The following is a 5,891-nucleotide window of genomic DNA, read 5'->3' as shown; positions in this document are numbered from 1 at the left end:
ATATTGTATTCATAAATAAATAAAGGTGCTTTGTTGTAACTATCCTCTATGTCTTCTATGCCCTGTAGGCCAACCGTGTCGGTCGTGTCACAAGTCAAATCAATATTACATTTTATTAGAAAATAGAAGCGACGGTACAATGACAAAATATATTGATACATACAAATCAGCCTGGCAAAGCAATGGATATGGTAGGAATATTACACAGTCCCTTTCATGAAATACACACAAAATATGTAATATAATGTAAAATTATTTCAATCTCTAGATGTTTTTTTCATGGAACCCTCTGCCCATGGTCATTGCAGCTGGTAGCTCAGCGGTCAAGTCGAGGGTAATATTCGAGGCAGAGCTGTTTTTTTAACATCAGATCAATATATTGATCAGAATAAAACTTTATGTCAAGTGGCTTCTTATTTTTTTTTTTCCCAAACATATATTTATTTAAAAAATACTTACTTCCATCCTCCAAGGAACAAAAACATCCCCATTAGTGACTTGGTATATTAATAAATAATAAAATTAAATGTTTTTTTTTCTGCATAGTAAGTGCTTAATGGATATTTTTAGGGGAGAGTGGGATTATCCTGGCGTGATTAGCAGCAGCACCTGTTTTGATGCAGTTTTTTCCCTGAAAGCAAATATATTCACTTTGCCAGTAGTCAAATGTTTTAAATACTTATACTGCATGGCATAAATAAAACCATAAATAATGCATGTGTGATTGCGTATGGAGCTTTCTATGTATGTGTGGGTGCGTGTGTGTATGCCTGTGTGTATGTGATGTTTTTACACTTAGGTATATCAAAGTCGAGCTAAGAAGCAATGAGGGGGAGACGGCAGTGAGAAACACTTTTAGTCACAGACAACGAAAGGCGCACACCATCCATCCATTCAAACCGTGACTCATACTTTGTACATCACATGAAATAAACAATACAATATTGATTTTCATGGCTTGTTTGTGCCATTGTACAAATGGATGGATGGCTTGTAATGTCTATATTTGCAAAAGGAGAAGCCAAAGTTATGACTCGTAATGGAAATCCAACTGCCGGTCTACCTGGATTTACTTCTGGTAATCTAATCTACAGATTAGATTAGAAAATCACAGACAGAGGCTGAGTGAGCGAAATTACAATTGTCTAACAGAAGTGCATTTATTTGTTTGCCACACAGTTAAGCATATTTTGATAAAAACTTTAAAACTGAGATAAAAAGATGATACAGGTATTTAAATTGCTATGAAAAATAGAAAACTTTTTTCGTAAAAACTTTAAAAACCAAAATTAAAACATTTTTTTTATGTAAGTATGATGACAAAAACATAATGATATCCCGCCCTCTGACAAGTTTGATGGTAATTTTCTCTCCTCATTTCCCTTTTTCATAAAGTGGAAACTGGTTTGGGAGATAATGGTGTTTATGTGTGCGACACAACACAGTGTATCAGCAGGGTTTCTTAAGGTAATTGAGAAATTTTAAAAGGCCTTTTAGCATGACTTTTGTTTTAAAATGAACCATCTGTTACCTAACGTGTCTCCACTCTCTCAGCACACAGACGCGAAACCTTTCAACATAAAGGAGAGGGCCCGGGATCATGGAAGAAAATGTGCAAATGTCGACGGGGCTTTACCAGATCAAATTAAAATGCGGCGAAAAGGCGCGTGCATTCTGATCTAAAGATCTGTGTCTGTGAAAGCAGCTCCAGCCAATCCAATCAATTGAAATGAGACCACATTAAGAGGGACCAGAGGTTTAGAGAAATGCGATGGCATGTGATTCTTCATAACAGTGTTGGCTGGCCAACCAGTAACTGAAAGATTGCTGGTTTTAAAAGCCCTGTCCATCTCAGGCTGTGTTAAAGTCTCCTTGAACAAGACCCTGAATAAAGCACTGAGCTGGTAAATATCTTGCACGGACACCCGTGCCAATGTTGTGTGAGTGTGTGTGTGTGTGTGTGTGTGTGTGATGGGGTGTACATTTTTGTGCGATTAAGTACACAAGCGTGATATAATAAATGTCCATTAGCCACTGAGAATGACAGCAGGCCAACATAGATAATTTGACACTAATCGTTCTTTGGAAAGGAATGCAAAGCAATGGATTTCAGTTTGGATTTAGATCAGACATTTAATTATAGATGTCACTCTATAGGACAGGCATAAAAGGAGGAATATCCTGCTTCCAGCTGGGTTCTCTTTTTTGTTTCTTCTTCTTTTTTCAGAGATTCCGGCCTTCACTCCTGGCCACTATATGATGTATTTTCTGTATTTTCAGATTTTATGTCCACAAGCCTTCCCAGATTTGGACAATGATCGGTAGTCATGTCTTGGCCAATGGCATTTTTTTTTGTTCGTGCTGTCATAACAAACTGCGATAGTATTGTCACACTATTATTGTATATTCTGATAACCATCACAGAAATATTAATGCTGTCTCTTGTTGAATATATTACATCATTTTTCGTAATTTAGAAACGCAATATAACTGGGACAGGTTTCAAGCCGGACTGCATTCTCACTTTTCACCACTAGGTGGCGGTGTGGAGTTCAATGTGGAGACTCGCTTTATTTCCTAATTCTACGAACTCAGCGACCGGAAGCGTCCGCTGCATTTCCGGTTGTTTTTTTTTTTTTTTTTTTTTTTTTTTTAAAAACCGTTTTGAAGGTTAGTGGTGGTTTTAGAATCTAAAAAAAAATAGATATCGATGGCTGGAATGCAAAACCTCCTATCTGCAAATTTTTTCGATTTTTGTGTTTTTGCATTGAATGGTGAGAAATGGGATGGCTCCACATTTTCAGTCTTTCTGCAAGACAATCCCTCCCTTTCTTTTGACATAAATCTCACATGACAAAACTCCTATGTGCACAATGAAGCAGAAAAAAAACACTTATCTGCATTGTCAGTGGTAAAAATACATGCTTGGTATTTTTAAATTATAACATAGAAATATAGTCTGTGAACAATAGAATATTCTTGAATATCTTTAACAAAGACCATACTATGATCAAATTAAACGTTTTTTTCTTTTCCTGAAAAAAGTGTTTGTTTTGTTTTTTTTCAGATAGGAGGTTTTGCATTCCAGCTATTGATATACATGTTATCTAGTATTTATAGGTGGTTAGGAGTAACACCTTTGTTTGGTTTAGTTCAATTTTGCTAGAGTTAATAATTTTTCAGAAACCTTGTGCTTTATTTAATCACAAAAGAGATTGTGTTTACTGTTGTTATCTTATGGATATATTTGTTTGCACAAAAATGTAAGCATGCAATATGTAGGGACGTTCTTTTATCTATCAAAATGACCAATTCATTTTGCTGAGTAAGGTGGCAGCGAAATGAAGCGCTTGCTGTCCATTCTTTTTTTTTTTTTTTTTTACATGATTTTATCTTATAATATGCTCTCAGCCTTAGACCTGCTTCAAATACACTTGCAGTCTTTTTAACAAAATGTTATCAGGCCATTCTGTTCAGATAGAAGGAGAAGAGGGGTGTTGCTATGAATCAAATCTGCTCTACAAACTGATAATGTTATAAAATATCCTTTCATTTTGTGCCCATCTGCCCACAGATAAGGTGAAAGAAATGTGATGAAGTGTAACTTTGGATCAGGACCGTTCACCATGTCCATCGTGGATCCTGCCATTCTGAGCGCTCGCTGTCTTTCAACCGCAAAAACATTTTCAAGGGAAAAACTATGCCATGCTGGGGTCGTCGGAAAAAAAGCATGGGCGGAAGGATTGGAACAAGCCCTCAATTACCAGGTGAGTTGCTTTCTTTCATCTGTGCAGCATACAAACAAGCAAAAAAGTATATAATTGAAAATACATTTGAACTCCTCTAAAACACCACTGCCTCATTTCCTCGTCACGATTCCTCACATCCTCATCTGCAACCTCCAGGGGTGTATAACCTCTGTTCACCCTTTCGCTGCTTTGGACTTAAAGGGTCTAATTGCTGTAAACAATATGTCTCAAGGCCCAGTCTCACCTCAATTAACTTACTACACAATGTTGGTTTTTTACTTGATGTAGCATTTCAAATTCTCCATGCATGCATGCAAGCATTTGAAAATATTGGCCATGCTTACGCTGACATTATAATGGGCTGCTCGTGTTCTGATCATTAGTAAATAGCCTCTAGTGTTTGAGTTGACACATTCCAAATGCACATATTAAAATTAATCTCCACATGCCGTCCCCGGCATCGCTGCTTACTGAATCTCTTCATTTCTCTTTATGCCAATAAACTCAATGGGGGGTCTGTATTCAAAGAATATCAAAAATAGAATTCAACTTTCTATTGTTAGACTTTTTTTTGATACTATTCTGTTTTAGATTATCTGGCTGAACAATTGCACAAAAAAAAAGTTGAAGGAGATGGACTTCCCCGAGGTTAAGTTTTTAAATAAAACAGAATTTTATTGATCAATCATGCCTGACAAGATTTGCTTAAAGTTGGATACCAAATGCTTTCACAGCTTGTTGTTAGCCAGCACTTAATGTGAGAGGATTGATCTGCTCCTGTTTCTGGTCTGATTCCTATTCAAATGGCCTGGGGAATGTTTTGGAGTTGCAGTGACAACCACAACTACTTTAAAATACTTCATGGACGGGCTTGCAGCAGGCCACATGGCCGCTATCAACAGTCTCCAAGATGCAAACATTGTCCCCATTGTTTCATCTCAAAGGAAAGATGTTAGAAAATGAGGTTATAAGAGTCTGGAAAACATTATTTCTTTTCCTGTCGAGTATCTGTGCGCAGAGGTAGAGGGATCTAATAGACAGGAAATATTGTTGTTGGATAACTTAACTAAGAGACATTTAATTAGAGGTAATGTGAGGCTTGAGAGTCTCCTAATGGGATGAGCGGATCAATGGGAATTGATTACAGATTTGCGTGATGGAGCGAAAACGTACGAGCCCAATCTTCTCTTGTCGAGAACATTTACAGAGGAGGAGAACTTTAGCCATGCCGTGAAGAAGAACTTTATCTCCGAAATATAAAATACACCCTGTTCTATCGGGCTAACCTTTTCTCTGCATATTGAAGGAGTTGCAGCTTCATCGGGGATAACAGGGCGGAACTTTTTTTTTTTTTTTTTTTTTTTAATGAAGAACCAAAATGCCCTTTTTGCTATACTGATGCATTTCAATGAAAAACAGTTTGATAAACGTTGACATGTACGGAAGCAGGGAAGTGGTTTCAGTGCCAGAGCAAAAAGTGAGGCTTCCCGTGGCCAAGTAATCATTTTCTGGATCGTATTTACTCTCTGATTATTCAATGTGCCACATTCTGTTTGGAATTACGTCTTTTTGCATCAACGTTTAGTCTAACCTGTATTCGATAAAGTCCGAAAATTGAAATCTAACCATGTCCACATCCACGAAAACTTTGTTTTTGAAGTCACCTGTGTGAGGTCAGATATTCAGTGTTTTTACACTTATGTAGTTCCACCTTGCTGATTATTAGGACTATGACACACACACACACACACACACACACACACACACATACACACACAGATTTACAATAGACGTCTGCCAATAAGCTGACACCAAGGTCAAGGGAAAAAAAAAAAACAGTCAAAAAACAGAATCTGACAGTCAAGTGGAGCACAGTTTGCATTTAATGATAGACATTTTCTACACTACATATGTTGTGTCCACTTTACACTTATCAATATAACATGACTTTCTTGTCAATTTGGTAACTGTCATCCTCTGTGGCTGTTTTTACAAAAACGATAAGAAAACTTGCTCGGCTCACTTCGCTTTGGTTTTACTGTCATTTCACGAAACATGTAGAACAAATATTGAACATCTTCTTTTACTGCTACCTACATCACTTTTTAATTGTTGCAGAATATATTCGTAGAATTTGCAAAA

Source organism: Fistularia commersonii, chromosome 9 (genome assembly GCF_037954325.1).
Source record: "Fistularia commersonii isolate RoL2024-O1a breed Wild chromosome 9, RoL_Fcom_v1.0, whole genome shotgun sequence".
NCBI classification, from domain to species: domain Eukaryota; kingdom Metazoa; phylum Chordata; class Actinopteri; order Syngnathiformes; family Fistulariidae; genus Fistularia; species Fistularia commersonii.
The sequence above is the reverse complement of the archived record's forward strand: the minus strand, read 5'-3'. Positions refer to the sequence as shown.